We start from the raw sequence: 24,076 nt of genomic DNA, 5'->3' as shown, positions 1-24,076 counted from the left end.
CCTTGGATTCCTCAAGAGACTCTGCTGGATTCGTCTGCCCTAGACTCAAGGTCAGTGTGTGCATTCATGACATTTTCTATTCCATCATACCCAGGTTGGGGCAGTTATTCATGATACTTTATTTTGTTCTAGGCTGACTTCCTATACCTTACCCACGCCCTTTCCAGTGATCCATCACTCTGCCTGTTTTACCTGTCAGAGAGTTGTATCATTTGGAAGGTCTTAACTTGACTTCACAACTATCAAAACGCGTGAACAGGGATCCGGAAGACCCTACCACCTGTATCCTTTTGAGTACCGTATCCTTTTCAGTTAATACTTTGGTGCTTTCTGACAGGTACCAAGGTGTGGTTATCCACCAAATATCTCCCACGCTGGTTACACTCCGGAAAGCTTTCCGGCCGCTTTATTGGCCCTTTCCCTATTTTGTCTCGGGTCATTCCGGTGGCATTCCGTTTAAGACTGCCAAGCAGCCTCAAGAGAATTCATCCAGTATTTCACACCTCCGTTCTTAAGGCATACCAGCCAGATTCCCATGGCCGTCGTATTCCCTGCTCCTCGTTACCTAAGGATCCAGATCCAGATGAATACGAAGTGGAGAGGCTAGTGGATTCCAGGTACAGACATGGTACCGTACAATATTTGGTCCACTGGAAGGGTTACACCTCAGCAGAACGGACATGGGAACCCAGAAGCCACATTCATGCACCACGCCTTTTACGTCAGTTTCACTGTCTACACCCGGAGAAGCCCGGGGGAGTTCCGATGAAGAGGAGGCATACTGTCACAATGCGGCCATGGAGACTATGGAAAAGATGGAGGTTCTCTTAGGCCATCCTCGACGATGCTTTGCCGCACTAGTCTTTCTGTATTCAAGTCCTTTTATGCAGGCCACGCCCCCCAGCGTGCTGCGTTGCAACTCGCTCTGTTTGTTTACTCTAACCTTCGGCCGTGTCGCAGTGCCGCTCCCGTGTGTTTTCCTTCCGAATTTGCTTACCTGGACTTACCGCTACACCGTACCCTGCTGCTGACTTCTCCATTGTGTTTTCCGCTCTCCTGCTTCGACTTCTGGAGGTGCCGTCTCGGTGCCGGTAACCCTTCTTTCCGAGCCTGCTTTCTTTTCTGTCCTATTTTTCTTTTACTGTTCTGCCTGTTCGGTAACAGCCTTTCCTCTACACATTCCGGCTCTCTGCCTTCTTATCTTTTGGTCCACCTCTGCTTCCCAGCCGTACAGTACTTACCTTGCCGTTCACCTCTCTTTCTCTCTGCTTCTTCTCGTCTCTTTTCATTACCTCTCTTCCGTCTCTTCTCATTTCTGACCCCTTTTTTTGCTCGCTCTCTAACTCCCGGTCATTCCACTCCTTCTTTCCCATTCTCTTTCACTCTTTCCTACTAAGTCAGCCTTTCTTCGATTCCTGCTTGACAATATCCCTCTTTGCCTCTCTGTTGGAGCCTTCTTGGAATACAAACTCGTTCCACTCAATCCAGGATTCCCGGCTATTATTGTTCCACACATCAGTAAAGACCTCAGCTCTTTCATCCTGTTTGCTGCGCAGGTGTGCTCTCTTCTATTGGATTGTCAACCAGATCGACAGCGCCGCCAGATAACCAGCCTCAACCACTTCCGCCTGTATTCCTCTATCGGATCAGCAATCTACCAGGGTTTTTTCTGCCTCAATAGGCTTTTTCCCTGTTGTAAGGGACTGGCTCCCCTGGGGTCCCCTGGCTGCTTGTTTTTTTTTTTTTAAACTTTTATTTTTGGTGGCAGAGGTTTGCAGTAAACACATACATCATGGCAAAAGTAGTATGTAGCAAACATAAAAATGAAAAGGGAAAGGCAATTACTGGAGCAGTACAATAATCATAGTACATTAAACACAACAATGTCCATACATCCTTACAGAGGTGAAGAAGATACAAAGGATCATGGAGTGGGGGTAGGTCCTGGGGGGGCAGGGGACAAATCGGATCCGGGTGTACCTGCACTTAGGTTGTTGAGATACGTGTTGAACGCAGTCCATATATTTTGGGGACGGGACCGGGTCGGGAGCATGGTTAGGTATTCCTCCTCACAGTTTCGCGACCAGGCAAGCAATCGTAGCCATTTCTGATAGGCTGGCGGAGAGGAGCTCCTCCAATTCTGGAGTATGCATTTTTTAGCTACCATGCAGCTTATGTTCAGGAATTTAGCCGAACGTCTAGTGTCCAGTGTTCTCCAGATCCCAAACAGGACTGCTAAAGGATCGGGGTCAACCACAGCTTCAGTGATCGTGGTGAGCGTTTCTAAAACACTTTCCCAGAATTCAGACAATTTGTTGCAGGACCAGAACATGTGTAAGTGATCAGCTACTTCCTCCCCACATCGGGGACAGGGGTGTTGTGAGTTGTGGTTGAACCTCGAGGTTCTATACGGAGTATAGTATAGCCTATTTAGAAGCTTATATTGCATTGCGCGGTAGCGGAAATTGAGGGAAACCTTTTTAGTGTGTTGGCACATCTTCCCCCACATCTCGTCGGGTATTTCTAGGCCCAGTTCAGCAACCCACCCATCTCTTGCCCCAAGGGCTCGCACCGGGGTGGAATCCTGCGTAATCTTGTACAATGAGGAGATGACTCCCCGGGCACCGCCCGAGTTAGCAATGTATGCAATAGCAGGATTATCAGGGGGTTCATCCGGGAAGGATGGCCATCTGGAGCGAAATGCGGCCCGGAGACGGTAAAATTGAAGGGTCTCTAGTGCGGATCTGGTATGCCCTTGTTTCCAAGTTTGGGGGTCAATAAACCTGCCCTCGGGGTAGAAGTCTGAGAGCGCCCGGTATCCCAACGCCCCCCAATGTCGGGCCAGAGCAGCGTCATGCGTGGGCTCCAGACCAGGGAAAGACCACACTGGGAGCCACTTATAGTATGGGGAGGATTCTGGCGCTGGGTACAGTAGGCGCGCCCAGGCTTGAAGAGTTGTGGCAACAGGATCAATAGGAGAGTCGGGTGTATAATGTTGATGCAGTATAAGGGACATTATATTAGTGCCATTGGTTGCCATCCTTTCCAATTTAACATGCGGATGCGCCGGGGAGCCCGGGTACCAGTGAGTGGCGTGTTGGGCTTGGGCCGCAGTCCAATAATGTGAGAAGTCCGGAGCCGTGAGTCCCCCTTGTTCGTATGGTAACGCCATGTCAGACCACTTCTTGCGGACCGCGCCAGAGTGCCATAGGAACTGTGCACATAGTGTATGTAGTTTGACGAAGTATTCCCTCCCAGGCCATACAGGTATGTTGTTGAAGGTATAGAGTAATTTGGGAAGTAGTATCATTTTAATGAGGGACAGCCGCCCGGCCAGGGATAATGGGAGAGTGCGCCACCGCGAGAGTTTAGTATCAACTATTTGTGCCACCGCAAGGTAGTTGTCCGCAAGCAAGGTGGATTTGGTAAGGGATATCCTAGCGCCTAAATATCTGACACCGTGCGGGGACCATCGAAGAGGGAATTCGGTGGCAGGTTGTTGGGTAGACTTAGTGAGAGGGAAGATCTCGGATTTTGAATAGTTGATTGTGAACCCGGAGTGAGTGCCGATGCGCGTGATGTCACGAAGTATGGGGTCAAGGTGATTCGCGGGATCCCTGATGTATAATAGTACATCGTCCGCATATAGAGATATGATCTCGGGGTCGTCCTTCAGTCTGATTCCCTTGCGGGCGTGGTGTGCGCGAACATAGTCCGCCATTGGTTCTATTGCTAAGGCAAACAGGATCGGGGAGAAGGGGCAACCTTGACGAGTGCCCTTGCAAAGTGTAAAGAGGTCAGATGTCAGTGAATTGGCTCTTACGCGCGCCACTGGTGAGGTATATAGAAGTTTAATGTAGCTAATCATTTTTGGCCCAACACCCATTGTCTCCAATACCAACCAGATGTACTTCCAAGAGACCATATCAAAGGCCTTCTGAGCGTCAAGTGTGACCGCCACAGCCTGCGCCTCCTGATCAATCCGGGACATGACATTGAATAACCTTCTAATGTTGTGGGAGGTGGATCTTCCAGGGACAAAGCCTGCCTGGTCCTCATGAACGAAATATGTCATGATTGGCAGGAACCGATTCGCTATGATTTTAGCAAAGATTTTTGTGTCTAGATTCATGAGGGAGAGGGGTCTATAGGATCCGCACTCATCGTCAGGTTTACCAGGCTTAAGTAGGATCGTGATGAGAGCCTCGCGCATGGAGGGCGGGAGGATGGAGTCTCGGAGTGCTTCGTTCCATACCTCAAGCAATTTAGGGGCTAAAATGGCAATGTGCTCCTGGTAAAATTCAGTGGTAAGCCCATCAGGGCCCGGCGCCTTCCCCCTGGGCAGCTCCGAGATGGCCGTGACAATTTCGTCTAACGTTATTGGGGAATCTAGCTGGTCCCTCGTAGAGGGGGCAATTTCTGTGGTGGGGATCTGATCGAGGAGATTGCACATATGTTGTTCCGTGTGCTCAGCAGGCTGGGTGTAGAGGGATTTATAGAACTCAGTGAATGTATTTAGGATTTGTTGGTCCGACCATAGTGTGTCGCCATGTTCGTTTTTTATAGAGGCAATCTGGGTCCGGCCAGACTCTCCTCTCACTAGTGCTGCCAGTGTTTTCCCAGGTCTGTCTCCCTCACCGTATTTCCTGGCAGCCTGTGGGCGGCTAAAGTACTGGACCTCGTTGGTGGCGAGTGCATTGTACGATTTGAGTTCTTCACTGATTTGGGCGAGTATGGCGGGTTCCGCATCAGTGGAGCTCTGAAGCTCCAGTTGCTTTAGTTTGGATTCAGAGCGACCGAGGGCGGCCCTGATTGCCTTCAGCACCCCAGCCTCCCGGGAGATAGACATTCCCCTGATAAACACCTTGAAGGCGTCCCATCTGACCGCAGCGGAAGTGTCCTGAAGGGAATTGTGTTCAAAGAAGGAGTCGACGTCAGCTAATATTTCAGCCTTAAACACAATATCCTTGAGGGCCTCCGATTTAAAGCGCCAGGTGCTAAATGTCGGAGTGGGTATTCCCAACCCTATAGTTAGTGTGATTGGGGAGTGGTCTGAGAGCGTGCGGGGTAGGATCCGAGAGTCCTCAACCCTGCCCACGATCTCGCCTGACACTAGAAACAAGTCTATCCTGGATGAGCTATCATGGACAGATGAATAGAAAGTATACTCTCGCAGCTGGGGATGTAGCACTCTCCAAACATCGTAAATATTAAGTGCCTTGATGTGGCCAAGCAGTCTACGTGCAGCGCTGGACTGGGCACGGGCGGCAGTGCCAGTTCGGTCAAGGGCAGTGTCGAGGATAAGATTTAGGTCCCCCCCCCATATAACCTGAACTCCAACATAGCCCAGCAGTATGGTAGCTACATTGTCAAAAAACTCGGGGGAGTCGACATTGGGGCAGTAGGTGTTAACCAGTAAGTAGTCCCTATTCACCAACATACAGTGCAATATGACATATCGTCCCCCAGGGTCTACGTAGCTTTTGTGAAGGACAAACTTGATCGTTTTATGTACCATCGTGAGGACACCCCTGGATTGGGTAGAAAAGGAAGTGTAGTATCTCGCGGGGCCCCAGGATGGGGCCATCAGTTTTGTCAAATAGCCTTGAGAGTGCGTTTCTTGTAGGAACAGTATCTTACAGCCATGCCTATTAGCATAGGCCATCACCTTGCGGGACTTAGTGTGGTTGCTTAATCCCCGGACGTTCCAGGACATTATGCTAGTAGACATTTCAGCAGCATATAACTAAACCCATAGTGTATGTTTAATGAACGTCCCAGATCCAGCAGTAGTACAAGCTCCAATCAATACCGTTGAGAGTGAGGACGCGGACATTCAGTACGTGTGACGTGCAACCTCGTGTGCCAATTTTCAATAACACCCCATACCCTCCCACCTCCCTCACTACTAGACCAACAGTAGCAGTGTACCCATCAACCACCCTTAACTGTACCCGGCTAAGCCGACCCCAACATGGCTCAGCCTGTAAAACAGCCCAACTGGGGCTAACCCACAACAGAGGTGTGTTGAAGAGCAGTGCAATCGCAATGGGGTGCGCCATTGTCGTTCGCCAGCACGCATAGAACCAGTGGTTACGTTACAGAGCGAGCAGTGTCTGCGACAATTTAGTGCATTTCCCCGCATTTCTAGGCGGAGATCAGGGACCAAAGTATAAGGTTAGAATATGGTAGTATGAGCACAAATAAACGAAGATATGAGCAAAGTAATCAGTTCAACTTTGTGCCAGCAAGAAAACAGTGTGTGTACCAGGTAAAGAAATCAGCATTTGCATAGATAAAGCCATAAGGCAGGCAGTCAGGGGTGACGTAAGACAGGTGGGAGTTGGGCCCGAGCCCGGGCAGATTCCAACTGCGCACAGAGCCGGGGCGCATAGAGGACGTGGACCACGGAGTAGTAAAGCCCGGCCATTACCGAGCAGTAGGGATACTTAGAGGTGTGGGACAAGCCAGCGTAAACCCAGCAGACAAGGGCACCGTAGTTTTATACGGTATGAGCAGCGGGATCAATGAGGCAAGGCGCCTGGTGCAACCTAGCCGGTCGTCAAATGATTGGCAGTGCAGGGTAAACTGGCGTCATGTCATCATGCAAGCAGGAGCTTCACGATAGGATGGGAGCGGGGTGCTCACTCGGTGTCCATGTGGTCCTCGGCCGGGGCGTGCAGGGGGATATGCGCCTCTATAAACTTCACAGCCTCTGCGGGTACCGTGAAAAAATAAAGTTTATTGTTGAATGTGAACTTCAACCGTGCCGGAAACAATATGGCGTAAGGAATGTTCCTTTCCCTGAGCAATTGTTTGACCCCCAGAAACTGGCGGCGCTCCTGTTGCACACCAGTGGAGAAGTCCGGGAATATCCTGATTAACTGTGAATCCAGCCTGAGTTCACCCTTCTCTCGCGCCAGCCGAAGGATCAGGTCACGGTCTCTGAAGCTCAGAATTTTCGCGATGATAGGCCGCGGGAAGTCCCCGGGTTTGGGGCGTGGAGCGAGTGCTCTATGCGCTCTCTCGATGGTGAAGAAGGGTGATAGGACGGGATTGCCCAGTAGTTCCTTCAGGAGGTCCTCGGTTGCCAGTTCGAGTCGGCCCTTGAGTGCATTCTCGGGGACGCCAATAATGCGTATATTGTTTCTGCGGGACCTAGATTCGAGATCATCGCACTTAGCTTTGGCAGACTTCATGTCCCGGGCCAGTGTAGCCACTGTATCTTGCAATGTGGCAATGCTGTCTTCGGAAGCGCCTATTCTGGTCTCAGCTTCGGTGATTCTCGAGCTATGGTGGTCCAGTTTGGCTTTGAGAGATGCAACATTTGCGTTAATGTCGTCCAATTTCTCATGGAACGACGCAAAATTTCTGGCCATGGACTCCATCATTACAGTTAGCTCCGAGGTTGATGCCTCAGCAGGGACAGCCTTGTCCGTCTGACCATCGGGTGACTGGGCTACCTCAAGTCTCGGAGTCGACTTGGCGAATTTGTCCATTGCGCCAGACTTATTTACATTTCTGGATCTATTAGACATCTTGCGAAAGCAAAGAGAGTGTGCGGCGCAGGGAGACGATGTCAGGAATGGAACACGGATCCTTCAGGTGTGCGGGAGCCACCCACCGGTACCACGGGTAGGTTGCAGAAGGTGATGTAGGCAATCGATGCACGGAGAGTTGTTGCGAGGTCAAGCAGAACGCCACCAGCGCAGCTCCACTAGTATGAGTCGTTAGTAGTGATGGTGAACAGTGGGCAGACAGTGCGATCAGGTCAGGGAGGATAGAAGTGCAGCCAGCGCTAGCCCACTGCTTCAGCCGGCTCGGCGCAGTATGAGTGGGAGCGCACTGGACTTAACTGGTGTCAGAGGCTGTATGGGAGCAGGTATGTATTGCAGGGGGGGCGTCGAGGTCCCTCCGTGTGGTTGCCCCCCCGCCGACTCCTCACCTGATGTGCACCGCACAGGAAATCGCACCAGCGCGGACAGCCCCCAGGTAACGCGGCGCCCCTCCAGGGGCGCGGCACCACTGGATCTCAAAGGGTGCCCGCCGGGGGGGCAAGGAGCGGTCCGGTGCCGAGAAGCAGGAGGGCGGGCCCCGGGGACTCAGAGCGGGCGCCGCCGTAGTAGAGCTCCGGAAGCCTCCGACGTGGGCCACAGAGAGGCAGGAGAGCAGTACCGCGGATCAGCCGCAGCAAGATGTGAGCGGCCCGGGATGAGAGTCTCTGTCCGGAAAAGGAGCGGCTCCCGTCAGGCCACTGCGCGACCTCCCGGAAGCGGTCGGCCTCGGCAGAGCCGGCCGGGTTCAGGCCCAGAGCGAGTGAGATGGCCCGAGGCTCGGCTCCAGGGCGCGGATTCCAGCCGAAGTTACGGCCGCAGGTAGCCCAGAGCAGCAGGTATGCAGGGAGACAGGTTTCTCCGCTAAATGTATTGAATTGCCGCAGATGCGAGTGGATGAAGTGCGGTGGCGCACGGAGCTGTTAGACTAGGCAGCCATTTTGCCGGCTGCTCCCCCTGGCTGCTTGTTTAACTCACAGTCAGGGTGGCCTCGGGTGGAGACCGTCCCTATCTCTTCGAATGCAAGAAAGGGAAGAAAGTTTCCAAGGCAGAGAACGAGGAAGAGGGAATCAAGAAGGATAGAAGAAGAAGGCGAAAGACGTCTGGCTCGGGGAGCTTCTCAAAGGACTCAGGTGAGGAGACTCAGGGGGAGGTAACTTCAACTTCTCGCACTTTCTTCTACAGGTTGCCCAGGTGGGGGGATCTCCACACAGAGCTGTGTTTCACAGTAGTGATCAGTATTCTGCCAGTTGTTCAACCATCTTGCTTTCCTTCCTCTCTCTACTACTGGTTTCCTCTTTATTTTGATCTGTGTGTCATTCTGACCGTATGCACTTTAATGAGATCTGATAACGTTAGTGGTACCACTTTAGAACTGTATATATTTACAATTGTTGATTTTCGGAGTACAAAGTGAGTTATCGTGATAGTGTACGTGACCTTGAAAATTAATTATATAAAGACTGTGTTTTAACCGGTACAGTGCGTGGACATTCCTTTGTGGATGCGTGGGGACTACACTGTACTTAAGAACCATCCTGCATCACCTCCTGAGAAGCTAGGCCTTGATTGCTTGACTACATTATCAATAATAGAGAATCTTGGCAGGGGTCCTCTGTGCCTCTCCTCTTCCATATAGAGAGCGGAAGTACAGACCCCCCTGCGGTCTTGACAACGACTAAACCTCACATTAACAAAATGTGGATATTTTGTAGGTCGCAAGGTTACACACTGATGCTTAAAACCATTTGCATCCCACCGCTGCCACTAGAGTAAAGACTGGAGGGGGTATCCGTACTCCCGCCCTCTATATGGCAGAGTAGAAGCACAGATTACCCCAGACAAGGTTCTCTATTTTTTAGCTATGGACGAACAACCAAGGCTGAAGCTCTCAGGAGGTGATGCAGGCTGGTTCTTAAGTACAGTGTAGTCCTCAAGACCCCACAAAGGAATGTCCACACACTATGTTATGTGCTAACACAGTTCTTTATATAAATAAGGTTCAAGATATATACATCAATTAATAACACACATTGTACTCTGGCAATTCTAATATGGTAAATATATACAATATCTATGTGGTACCACACTTGGCTATTGACTCCTTTAAAATGCATCAACTGCTGACAGTTATAATGGCATGCAAATCATACAGTCATGGGTAAGCATAGAGCATAGGAAGGAAGGCAAGTTAGTTTAAACAATGGCAGAATGGCTCTCTTGCTACTAAGACACAGTTCTGGATGAGGATCCCCTGCCTAGGCAACATGTAATAAAGTGTATTAACAAGCCCAGTCCATTAATGTTAAAATAGTCTTGTTTCCTGGTCAAAATGTTCAACTACCCCAATGTACCTGAGTTAGAAGAGCTTCTCCGACAGTTCATCGACTGATCCCTCGTGAGTGGACTCCCTTTAAAGCAGGAGCCACAGGGCGTCGAGATTCCTTCAAAGAAATGTGAACACTGTTGTCCAGACAGCAGCTTCGACCTTTGGAGTGCTCGTCAATCAATCGCAGACATCCTGCGAAGACGAGGCGGGAGGTGCACCACAATGTAAAGAGTTTGGTGCCACAAAGAGGACTCAGTGAAGAACGAAGGCCCGGCAGGGGCATCGGGTGTCTCGTCAGCATTTGGGACTCGACCACGGCTGGATTTCGGATCTTCACTCGTCGGTGTCTTTGTGGACTTTAGGTGGTGGGAAACCCACCGGCCAGTGCTTCAGATAAGATTTTGAGGTGGGAGTATTTTACTCCCTATTTTTAAACTTTGAGAGTAAGTTTGATTTTAAGACAGCAAAAATGACTTTTCTCCTTTGCAAGAGAGTAAAATGCATGTGACATCCAGCCGACGTGTGCAAAAACTGTATGGAAATCATTACTATGCGGCAGCTTTCTGCATTGTGACAGAATACACCTTTCATTATTTCTCTAACGTCTGCCCATTTGATCTCTCCTGCATATATTTAAATGTTGAAAACACAAAAACCTAGGCAATTACATAGTAGAGCAAACATGAATTGTATTGTGTTTTTTGAGGTTTGATAGCAGAATTGTCTTTTGATGTTTAATGAAAGTCCTCATTTCCTAGAGCTATTACTACCTAATGGTATGCCAATATTATGATACAACAGTGCAGGGAGGCAAGGACTCCATGCTAAATTATATAGCTAATCTCATGGTCAAATGGTTATTTACATAGCACTTTTGGCAAAGAGCTGCACATAGAACATATTTGTCACAATTATCCCCAAACCGAAGTCAGTACTCCTTTATCGACCTTGAAAGAAGGCTGAGTTGGCCTTGCCGGGATTCGAACCTACAGATCACAGCAACGAGTGCTCAACCAGCTGAGCTATTTTATTGGCTAACATCCTTCAGAGGTTGGCTAACTGAGTATCGACTGAGGTATAAAAATCACAGTGCCTAGATTTTGGACGAACCATGTATGAGGCGCTACATAAAGTTAAATAACTATCTGGATTATAACAGGGACAGGTTTTGCTGAGTTTCTATTTCAATTGCAAATGTAACTTTAATTTGTTTGTTTTTGACCAGCGCATGCACTTCCTGGAAAGTAAGGTTTTGGATGTTTTAATTGTAGTCTTGAAGATGTGAGAGGCTATAACACCTGTGATTGGTGTAATGACAATCACTCACCCTTGAGCCAAGACTCTGCTGCCACGGACTATTTATAGTAATGTACCCCATTGACTGCAAGGTTGAATGGATGTAAACTAGACTGTGCATAGTCATCATTTTACACACTGTTTTCATAATTAGAGTGTAAATTAAATTATAAGTGTAAAAATGATCTGCCTCCTGTTGGGGAGGAGCTAGCGCCTCTGCTAGTGCCTTCCTGCACCCTCCAAGCGCTTTACAATTAGGCAAGACTTAAGCACTGGAGCACTGAGAAAGCTTTTTTCATGTAAAAGTAATCACACACAGACGTGGCCAGGCATTAAATGAAGATAGTTAGTATTTAAATATAAGGTGTAAATAACTGTAAGCTGAATGAATTTGTAAAAATGTTAAATTGTATTTAGTTTTTCTCAGAGCACGGTAAAGAGCAGAATGCGCTGTGCCAAAAGGAATGCAGCCTGTTTTCAAAATAGGCTACAGGCATTGCCTGGTGTTTGCTAAGGCTGGCAGAGAGCACGAGGTAACTCAGCAGCTGTTTCCTGTCCATCAAAAACCTGTGCAGACTAAAAACTCAATGCATGACATACAGAGTACTATGGAAAACAAGATTTCGAGGGGAATTACAGGACCAGATAAAATAGAGTATATTGAGTGAAGTGTGGCGAGTATGGCGGGATGTTGTGTTTATATATAAATGTTCATAAGTAGCAAAATGATGATAAACAGGAGCTACAATATATTTCTGCATAGGCAGCAGTATACTAAGTAGTTTGTCCTAAATGGAAACCCGGCCATGTAAGAAGGAAGACTGCAGCATCCTTTGTAAGGGAAGAAGGACAGTTTTGGATGAGCCAGTATCCAGTAACCAAGCTGAACAGTATATAAGCCTCCTCCTTGGCACCAGTCTGCAGGAGCCGGGCACGGAAGGGGAACAGAATGCCGGTCGGAGAGCAGAGTCCTTTGCCCCCGATCCTCATTTCTGTACAGATTAAATTTGTTATCCTTGCAAGATAAAGACTCTTGGCCTTAATTCCCTAGAGGGGTGAACTTTAATCTGGTGTGAGCATGATTAGGGGTACCCGTATATTTAAGGGGTACCCCTGTAATTTGGGCTACCTTTTAGTGGTGACTCCTTGAAGTGATCTCAGTTAAACCCCCGTACTTTGTGACGCCCTAGGCCAGTCACCAGGAAAAGAGGCACGCCCATCTATAGTGATCGGTCCCCTTAATCAAAAACCCCATGTATATTGAGCAACTTTAGTAGAAGCCATTTTAAAAGAAATCCTTTCCGCTCACTGAAGCAGGGCGTGGCTCCAGAAAGACAGGCCAGCTTCGTAACGGATGAAACTCGAGTGAACAACGCACATGTGAGTATACTCTTGCAAGTGATAACATGGGGACATGTATGTATAATATGGTGATGTGAATGATAATATAGGCGATGTGAATGATAGTATGGTGATGTGGATGATGTATTATGGAATAGGACTTTTGGTGATGTATTATAGAATAGGACTTTTGTTGATGTATTATGGAATAGGACTTTTTGGTGATAAGGAATAGATTGGATAGGATTTCAGGTGATGTGTTAAGGAGTAGATTGGATAAGAGGTGGGTTATGTATTGAAATTGTTGTGTATTTCTGTTTTTCTACTTTTTATATTAGAAAAAGGGAACCTCAGTGTATCAAAGACTGAGATGAAAGGGAACCTCAGCGTATAAAAGAATCAGATGAATATAGGTTGAGAAGGTAGTACCACAGATTTTTATTTTATGACGATAAAAGCAATAGGTGTATTACAAAGGATATAAGGAAAAACAGTAGTGGCTTGGTATAAGAAATGGGCCTGGATTATAGTCAATTGTTTTTGTATATTTTCTCTTGCTGTCTTTTGTGGTAAAAAAGGAAGGAAGGTGGATGAGTCATGGTGCGTGTGTGTGTGTATGTGTGAAAACAAAGTGGAAAAAGGGTAAAGGGGGTGGGTAAAAAGTGGGTGGATCTGTATTTTTGTATAACGCGCAGCAGAGTGTGTAGTATAATAGTAGGATCTTAGTGAAGCATTAGGGACGCGTGCAACAATATGGAGGAAGAAACTCCAGTAAAAGACATGCATGGGGTTCTGCCACTGTATTGTGACAGAATAAATAAGCAATGGATAGTAGAAACAAAGAAAGGGGAGATGTCCTGCTCCTGGCCAGATCAGGGCTCCCATAACAGAAACATGCTATAAAAAATGTCCATCTTTTTAGCAGAATAATATAAAGGGAACACATCCCAAATAAGAAAAGAGATTCTAGATCTCTGGCGAGTATTTGAGGATAGGGAAGTTCAGGAAGGTGAAGAAAAGATCCAATGTAAGGGGATATACCCTGTAACGCCTAAACCTGGAATATGGTATACAACCCCAGTCTATAAGTCTCCAGTGGTAGAGAGAGTATCAACAGGATTAGCAACTGGGGGGGGGGAAGACTCAAGAGCTTTTGTACCTCCATATAACCCATCCACAAGCGCTGATATGCCAGTAGCATTGGTGTACCCAGAGGGTCCACAAGTAGACATAGACAATGAGTTAAGAGCGTTGCGGGAAAGGTTAGTCAGGTTACATGAACCTGAAGAAGCATCACCAGAAAAAACGATATCAGTGCAGAAAATAGGGGATTGGAAGACAGGAGATTTTATTGTTTCGATTCAGCCCTGGTGCAATAAGAAATGTTTGTGTTGAAAAAGTTGATGGGCAGAGGGTATGGACGGCCCTGGGACAACAAGTAGAACAAGCAAGGGAAAATGGAGGGGAAGATCAAGGTGGGAGAAACAATGAAGAGGCAGGACAAGAAGGAAATCAAGGAGAGGAGGTAGTGACAAACCCATCCCTGCCACAAGAGGCAGTGAGGAGGGACAGACCAAGAGATAGACCAGATTTAATGGTGCTAGTACAAGATCAGAAGAATACTACAAAAGGGGTAGAAAACAAAATAGATATATATATGCCTATTATAAATAAAGGAGTAGGGATAACACAGTATGTGCTATGGCCTCAAATGGACAAAAATAATTTGATTAAAGCTCTCCCCCAACTTATAGCCGGAGCTAGTAAATGGATCTATGAATTTGAAAAACAAACAGCAGGGGTAGCCTTAGCACTAGGAGATTTTAAGAGTTTACTGGTCACCATAGCTGGGGTCCGGGCTGGGGACATATGGGCAAGGGCGTGGTACTCTGGGGTAAGTCTTGCAGATAATGAAGATGATGGAGCAGCCTTTAATGAGGTAAGGGCAAGGGTATGGGATTCTCTATGAAGGATGTACCCAGATACCCCTGACTTAAATTCTTTAATGCAGTGCACAATGGGTGATGATGAGGACCCAGCCAGGTTTATTCTTAACTTACAGGAAATGTGGAGAGTTGAGACATTACCATTTTTCTATTTTATCATAAAGAGGGGATTACCAAAAGAGGTCCAGAAGGCACTAGATACAATTGTGGGAATTGAAGCCAAAGGGTGGGCAGAGATACAAAGTATGATAGTCTACCATTGTAAGAGAATCAAGGAGCGGGACAGAGAGACAACCCAGAAGCGGCAAAACAGATGAGGCAAAACTAGTGGAAAAGAAACTAAATAAGGTTGTCGTCCAAGCACCAGTGACGGCACCGGTTCAGGGGGAAAGGGCAGGAGACACTCAACAAATTGGGAATGCCACAATTGTGGCACTATAGGGTGAAGGAGGTCAGGGACAATGGGGTCGGGGGGACAGTACCCCAACCCACGGTAGCAGTATGAAGGAGCACCAAGGGGAAGAGGAGGATTTTGAAGAGCAAGAGCAGGAGGCTTTGGGAGGATAGGGCCCCAAGGAGGAGGACTGGAAACATCACAGTGCTGGTATTGCGGAATATGGGGGCATTTCACAAGGGAATGCAGGAACAGGCCTGGGATGCGATTTAATTATGGGCCATCACCTCCAGAGCAGGGATTCCAAGGGCCTCAAGGAAGGGGACAACAGCAATTTGGGCGAGGGGGGGAACAATGAGTTGCCTTATGGGACTGACAAGCAAGGGCAACGTGGGTAACAACTACAGCAGGGTGAGGGAACACAGTTTAACAGGATGGCAGGGGGAACATGCACCCCATTCCAAGGAGTTACAATGACCGGGGCGGCCCTTTTTCATTCCCTGGGACAAATACATATTCTGATTAGGACAGCCCACAGAAAGCTCTCGGATGTCCAATCCTATTGATAATCGCACACCCTGAGGAGTAGCCCTTGGTGGAGATGGAAATAGGAAACAGGCAATTTATATTTATGGTAGATTCTGGTGCAACTAAATCATGCATTATGGAGGGGAACTTTCCATTATCAAGTAAAACTCTTTATACGCAGGGATTCTCAGGGGCTTTTTCTACAGTTCCATACACTGAGGAGCTGGATATAAAAGTATGAGTGGAGGTAGTACGAGCCCCCTTGTTATATTCAGTGTTCCCTGTGAACTTTTAGGGTAGGGATCTGCTCAGTGAACTAAATATAACTATATCATTCACAGACCAAGGGGTAGTGTGTTCCACTCCAGGGATGTGTGTAGCTCGAGCAGTAGTAATGATCAATGCAATAGCAAGGGAGTCAGTAGTCCATGGGTTTCCTGTGGTCCCAGATATATTTTTTCTATGGTATTAAAGGTATTAATAAAAGCAGTGCCTCCAATTGCGACAAAGTGTTGGCGAGTGCCCACAGATTTTATTTTCCAATCTATGGTGCCACCCGAGATGGTGGCAGGGACAATATTGTCATTAGATTTATAAGGACTAGTAGTGTCAGAAAAAAGAGTAGTCCTGATTGGAACAGACCAGGACGGGTGCGAGTGGCGCACAATATTATATATAGACCACACAATATAATTCATGAAAATGACTGATGAGCAGTTATTTGTGGACAGTGAGCAAAATTGGGAGATTATTTTGGAAATCTGCATCCCCTGTGATATCATGGTGCAGTATAGGGAGGTACAGTGCCCCCTGATGGCATTGGTGACCCTGCCATTTTTATTTTTTTAGGAGTACATGCGATATGTGCCAGAACAATTATGGACTGTTAATCCACATGATGTTGGGTTCCTGAGAGATGTGACCCCAGTACAGATTACATTGAAGTTAAGTGCTTAGCACAATCATCCAGTATGTGGATGATCGGTTGGTATGTAGTGAAAATGAACATCAGTGCAGGAGGGATTCTGTTACATTATTGCAATTGCTGGCTCACAAAGGGTACAAGGCAGATAAAAAGAATCTATAATGCAGCCAACAGGACGGACTATACTTGGGACAACTCATTTTTGCAATGGGGAAAAAATATTACCAGATAGGGCAGCGGCAGTACGTGCCTCCCCTAGGCCCAGTACTGTGAAAGAAATGTAGCAGATTTTTGGGCTTATGTAATTATTGTAGGGCATGGATCCTAGACTACGCAGTCTACACAAGGCCACAACGTCTAAGGGAAGGACAGAGGAATTAAAAGTACATTGGAATGGACTGAAGAAATGACTGGCCAATTTGAGGACTTAAGCTATTTGCACGGCCCCTGCTTTCGCAACTCCGGATTATATAAGGAGTTTTATTTATTTTCCCACTCCGATGAACGGCTCATGCATTTACGGAAGGAGACATATTATATGTTGATGAGTCATAAATATTTGACATGGGGACGGGTCGGAAGCACACAGGGGCGGTAGTGGCGTGCGGTAAAGGGGGGGGAGAAATAGTGAAAACCCCATGTAGAAAGCGAGACCATGGTTTCATACACAGCATTGTCCATATTACAACTGGACCATTATTACATGGGGAACTCATCAGCCCCAGGTTTGAAGGTCCATATGAGGTGGTGTTCTGTACTCCTCTCACTGTCTGTATGAAGGAGTTAGATATTGGGTGCATGAGACAAGGCAAAGCTCAATTAATAAAGTGAGGACATAGCTAAAGTGTAGCGCTTACCTTATCTGGGCACCCTCGTGATCTGCCAATACTGATTAAAAAGGGGTTTTCCCCGTCATCAAAAGAGAGAAAAAACAGGAGGGGAATTGGAATTAATACAATGTGGTCACTATACTATGGCTCACCTTTTCCCCACCCTGCACAGTGCCCTATAATATCTATATTCTCTGTTCTCCTCACCTGTGTTTTTATGTTAGGGAGCTCTCCATCCTGCTTTCGTGCAGGGGTGCATTGGTGATGACGCTCAAGAAGAACCCAGGCTGAAAAAATGATGAAAAGCCCTCTGAAGGTAGGTATCTTGATTTTTGGTGGGCTCTTTTGTCTTTTAATCTGTTGGGTTTTGAAGTCTCCGAGAGTAAGTACTGCGGAGATCTCTCTTGAGGTAAATCTAACAACTCTCTCTTTCTTTTGCAGTTTAGTTGAAGAGAGAATTATCACTTGAGGAAACACTTGCACGCGTAATTGGGAAATACACGCGGCGACACTACGTGCCTTCATTACCAAGCTTGGGTACTCACTCTGTGAGGCCAGGCTCTGGAATGCTTGGAAGAGTTTGCAGGAGCCTCAGGTACATAAGCGCGTAGTTTTATTTCACTAGCTACAAATGTCTTTAATGTTCTTGCTTTAACTATTGTACCTTGTTTTTTGGCAGCTTTTCGGAGGTCAGAGGATTCACAGTGAAGCCGCGGCTGAGGAAGAAAGGTGCTGACTGAACAGCGGAACTACGGAAGAAGAATTCACCTGTCGGAGAACTGCTGCTACGGAGATTCTTGTCAGGTACGTTGAAACTTTAGGTCTGTGAATTTTCTAACTCGATAAGTTCATAATATGACTTTTCTGTTGTCGTTACAGGTCTGTGAGCAGAGCGCCGGTAGCGCTACACCGCTGTCAGCGGAACTAACGTGAACCGCATGTTATTGCGGTGCTGGGGCTTTTATAGTCTTCTATACCCAACTACTAGTTCTCAATTGCTGCCTAGTCTGTGACCCATAGGGCGGCCATCCTAAGGGAAATTGTTAACCATTGGATCACTATGGGAGCCTATTGTAATTCTGTTACTAAGGAATGTGAGAACTACGGGTTTGCCATGCTAGTCCCATCTAGCCTCCACAGATCTGCACAGAGAAACCTTTCTGGTCTGAATACCTGATCCCAACAACCCTGGAGCTGATCATGACATAAAGAAGATTTTTTTAAAGGATCCATGCCAGGGTGGTGTGCAGTGGCACACGCCTGATTTTTTCTTTTTCGTTTTTTCTTGTTTTTTCTTTTTTATCTTTTTCCAATTGTTTTGATTTTTCAATTTGTTGAAGGTCCAGAACCAGGTTGGCCCTGGTGGAAAAATTGTCGCTTGGTCTCCCTCCCTCCCCCTCTCCCTTTCCCTCTGTCCCCCTTTCTCCCTTCTCTCCTTCCTTTCTCTCTTTCTCTTTCTCTCTATTTCTCTCTTTTTCTCTCTCTTTTTCTTTCTTTCTCTCCCTCTCTCTATCTCCCTCTCTTTCTCTTTCTTTCTCTCTTCCTTGATGACCTTTTTTCTCCTCTCCAGGAATAAGCAAGGATGCTGACACCAACATGTTCAAACCTCCCTGTTATGTAAGGATAATGGTAATAAAGATGTTATTTATTCTAGAAATGTAGTAGTATGATTGTTTTGTGTGACACTGGTCGTGGTTGTTGGGATGGATGAAGGTATGTCTGTTATATGGGGTGGCCATATCAAGGGGGGGATGGACAGTTGGAAAACAAAATGCTAAAATGACTATGGGCCTCATTACGAGTCCGCTTTGCTGGAATGCGGTGATTCCGTGTCGACGGTGACTCAGCTTCCGCGACCGCAAGGTTGCAGAAAGAAGGGCCGATTACGGCACGTGGGTCACGCGCAACACACCGAGGCAGAAATGGAGTCACTGCTGTCACGTAAACACCTATGCGCGCAGACTTAGCGCCACAGAAAACGGCGCTAGAACCGTGTCCGCTCCTGCCGACACGGAAACACCGGAAGCGGAAATACCATGACCACGGGGAAAAGAACGGAGAGAGAGGCGGCCATTATATAAAGCACAATCCACTGCCATCCTCAGACACCACAGGTCAGATCACCTCCCTGAGACTGACAAACCATCCAACACCATCATGGCATCCAGGGTACCAGCACGCAGACAGAGAAAGCAGCGCTTCAGTGAGGCTGAGCTCACAGTACTGGTGGAGCACATTGTTGAGCATGCTGAAATGCTCTTTAGTGCAGATCAGCAGTGCGATGCTCAGCAACGCCGCAAGGAGGTGTGGGCAGAGGCAGCACGCAAGTGCACAGCGGTTGGCATGACCACACGCTCAGTGAAGGAGTGCCACAAGAGGTGGGATGACCTCAGGCTCCAGGTGCGCAACCTCATCACAGAACACCGCCAACACAGCACTGGTACTGGTGGAGGCCCTGTATCCCCTCTGAAGCTGCAATCGTGGGAGGAGCGCTGCAGCAGTGTCATGCACCTCGAAGGCATCCACGGCATAGGAGAGGCAGAGGCAGGAGTGAGCCCACCTGCAGATGCTGGTAAGTGCACAGAGTACAAAGCCATACGTGTGATTGGGAGTGACCCAATGGACCCACTCCCAATGCCCCCCCCAAACAGGGCAGGAGTGACCCAATGGACCCACTCCCAATGCCCCCCCCAAACAGGGCAGGAGTGACCCAATGGACCCACTGACTTGCCAAACGACGAGTATCACATCCCCAATGCACGACCCCTAGAAATTCACACAGTGCGTGCCTGACTGGAAGCAGAGACACACACCTGTGTGTATCAATAGTCAAAAGTGTTGAATTGCAAATGGACATGGATTGTGATGTTTGATGGATGTGATGGACACATTACGTAACACCACATAACTAACCGCATGCCCTCTGTATCCACACAGTTGTGACAAGTGACAGCAATGACAGACAAGAGGCTATGCAGCGGCCACCTGCAGGCGCACAACGCAGCACTCATGTCCAGGAGGATGATGCAAGCTGCTCTGGCACACAGGCACCGGCAGAACCAGGCACACCGGCTGCAGCAGGCACACCAGCAGACGACACCATCCCCATGCAGCCACCCACCCTGGCCGCGGATGATGATTCGCAACCCACATGCACAGCTGAGGAGGCTGCATCCAGTGATGGGAGTGCCCCGGCCATGCAGACCGAAGCAGTACAACAGGGTGAGGGGGACAACATGGATGGCCTGTCACCCATCCATGGCCTACAGTTCAGCCCCCCAGAACTGCACAGCCCCATGCGCTCCCCAACTCCATCCATGGCCGAGCTCTGTACACGATTGTAGCACATCGAGCAACAACAGGCCACCCTCATGTGCGTAGGACATGGGGGGGACAGTGGGGGACAAATCCCCCCACAATTGTAAGCGGGGGGATGTAATGTCATTTATCCCCCCCCAGAATATGTTTGGTGTGTCGTGCAGGGATCTGTTTTTGAAGTGGGGGGGCAGCCCTCTCCTCCCGACCCCCAAAGCATGGGGACAATACCCTGGGGGCAGATGGGTGATCATCTGCCCCCAGGGAAGGTTCAAACAAAATATATATATATATGCTCTTTAGTGCAGTATACATATATATTTTTTTTTAAACAGAGTTTTGGGTGGTGGTGGGTGCGGGTGGGGCCACTAGCCACCAGGGATTTTTGCAAGGGGGTGGCCCTCTCACCCCACCCTAAATGGATGGGGGCACCTTATGAAGCCCCCCCGGGGGCAGATTTCTGCCCCTAGGAAGGGGTACATGAGATGCCCCCCATCCATTTAGGGTGGGGAGGCACTGTAAATATTGGCAGAGCCACCCTTCCCAAGCCTGGGGCAGTATGTTTTGACCCCCCTGGGGGCAGATGGCCACACACATGTAGCCATTTGCCCCTAGAGAAGAGGAAAAACAACAAAAAAACTAAAAATTATTATAACTTGTTTTGGGTGGCGGTGGGGAGCCCGGTGGGGCCCACTAGACCACCAGGATATTTTTGTCTTTGAAAGGGGGCCCTCTACCTCCAACCTAAGTGGATGGGGGGCACCTTATGTAGCCCTCCCTGGGGGCAGATTTCTGCCCCTAGAAAGTGGTACATGAGATGCCCCCCATCCATTTGGGGTGTGGGGGAGAGGCCACTGCAAATATTGGCAGAGCTACCCCCCCCCCAGCCTGGGGCAGTACGTTTTGCCCCACCTGGGGGCAGATGGCCACACACATGTGCCCATCTGCTCCTAGGGAAGGAGCAAAACAAAAAATATATTAGATCTTGTTTTGGGTGGGGGTGGCGGAACCGGGGGGACCCACTAGACCACCAGGATTTTTTGTGTTTGAAAGGGGAAGAGGCCCTCTCCCCCCACCCTGAGTCGATGGGGGCACCTTATGTAGCCCTCCCTGGGGGCACATTTCTGCCCCTAGGAAGGGGTACATGAGGTGCCCCCATCCATTTGGGGTGGGGGAGAGGCCACTGTAAATATTGGCAGATCCAGCCCCCAAGCCTCTGGCAGTACTTTTTGCCCCCCCCCACTCCCCAAGGCAGATGGCCACACACATGTGGGCAAAACTAAAATAAAACAAATTATAACTTGTTTTGGGTGGGTGTGGGGGCCACTGAACCACCATGGATGTTATTAGTGGAAAGGGGGTGGCCATCTCCCCCCCTCGAATGGATGGGGGCATCTCATGTAGCTTTCCCTGCGGGCAAATTGCTAGACTGCGATTATCAATGGGTTAGCCTTTTCCCTTTGCGCCCAGGTAGGTGCATCCACACATATGAGGTACCGTTTTCGTCGGGACACCTGTGAGAACGCGGGAAGGTAGGACATCTGTTGCTGGCTGCGTGTTTCGGTGGGTGGGCAGAGGGAAATGTCTCTAATATTTGGTGGGAAAAAAACACAATTTTCAGACATTTCACTCTGGACACCCACCGAAACACACCGCCAACAACACATGTCCTAACATCCTGCATTCCCACAGGTGTCCCAACGAAATCGGTACCTCACATGTGTGGGTGCACCTACCTAGGCGGAAAGGGAAAAGGCTAACCCACTGGTAACCCCAAGCCTTTCGGCAGAGCAGATTTTGCTCATGTGGACAACCTACAGATTTGGGCCTATGGTGTTGAAGCCACCAAGGAAAACAGGGAACCTCACGCATTTCCGAAAAGAGGACACCCGTGGGAATCCACAGAGGTCTGACTTCTGTGAATTGCCCCAGAATGTATTACCCACAAACCCTGATAAAGTCTGAAATGTTACGACCGCCTACATTTGGGGAAAAAAGGGGCCAAATTTGGCTGAGATATCTTATGTAACAAAAAAGTTACAAGGGATTGAATGGTGACATATCGAAATCACCAAAGAAGGCCTTGGCAGAAATATCCATGGCAGTTAAGGGGTTAAGACGGTAAAGCCCCAGAAAATATATAATTTGTAAGGTAGCTCAGTGAGTTAATGCTCCAAATGCAGATTGTGAACGGAATATGCAACACCTGTGTTCAGCACCTGGCTTAATATTCCGGTGGGATAATAAGCTGAGTGAATGCATTCAGCTTTCGATGCAACACAGCATTTTCCAGGTCAATTGGTTCAGAAAAAGTGGTGGAAAACACTATTACTGTCGCTTTTTCTAATTGGCTGGATTTTCGTGCATTTTCTGGGTGGAGTTCGGGAGCCGAGTGGACACACCAGGACCCCCTGTATTTCCCGCTCCAACCGACAAATGTGGCCTTACTGCCAGCATGGATTCTCATGCTGGAAATAAGGAAAGGGATTCCTCTGGGATCTCCTTGGAAATTAAACCTGGTAAAAGCGGGCAGAGTCCAGAGGAACCAATTGTCAATTCCGCCAGCAATCGCGAGGTATTTACACTCTTCCAGAGTGGAAAAGCAATGTGATTTCACCTGCCTTTTATGCTAAAACCTTCCATTTTGTGGCGGAAAAGTAAAAACTGAGCCAATGGAAGTGGTCCACTCCATGCAGTTTACTTTTCGCCTTGATGCTTGTGGGTTTTGCGTGATGCTACACATATAATAAATAAATAAATACATTTAACATGACCCAAGATAGATGGCAATTCGTGATCAGAATGAGTGAGCATGGCATGTCGCTGGTAAGAGGGTGTCCTGTGCTTCTTGAGTGCGTTGGCAAATGCTCTTAATTGCCATCTCACATTAAACAGATGCTTAAACCCATCAGTGTGGATTGTGCAATAATAAGTCAACAGAGGTATTTCAAATGGACAATTTAGCTCTTTGGGTGACATTGTCAAAGTGGGAGAATGTTGCCCAGAATGTGCCACTTTCTCTGCGGAGTAAATTGTGCCCACCCTGAGGAAGAAGTGTGAAAAACCCACAAGGGCACTGTGCCCTGCTCTTTCTGTGTGTGTCTTCTCCAGAGGGCAACAGATGCAGACTCAGACATGGGTAAGTCTCAGGTGGCAGGCCTGTACACTAGTTGATGTGGCAAAGGATTCCAGACTTCAGAGGCTGATAACATTATTAGCATTGAGTTAAATGCCACATGACAGGTATGTGTGATAAAGTTGCAAAGCAGAGCTGTTAGTGGGCTAAAGCAGGAGGCAATGTCTGCGCACCCTCAAAGGATACGTACGACCAAAAGTAATAGACCCCTCCCCCCATCATGGCTGTACGGGTCAGGCTCCAAACCAGGGCAAGAATGTCCTCCAATCATCCATTCCCACGAGTAGGGTACCCTTCGTGCTCCAGGAACCCTGTTGAGCAACCTCTATGCTTTCCAGGTGATACTAACATTATTTAAAGCCAGAAGTCTAAAAGGTAATCACTTAATTGCAGCTGGAAATTAGCTCCTGGCGTGATCAAAATGTCTTAACCAAGAGTGACATCATCCCCTTCATTTATAAGCAATATGTGTGTTCTCGCGTT

This window comes from Ambystoma mexicanum, chromosome 6p (genome assembly GCF_040938575.1).
Source record: "Ambystoma mexicanum isolate Mex_15411 chromosome 6p, UKY_AmexF1_1, whole genome shotgun sequence".
NCBI lineage: Eukaryota > Metazoa > Chordata > Amphibia > Caudata > Ambystomatidae > Ambystoma > Ambystoma mexicanum.
Note: the sequence above shows the minus strand (reverse complement) of the source record.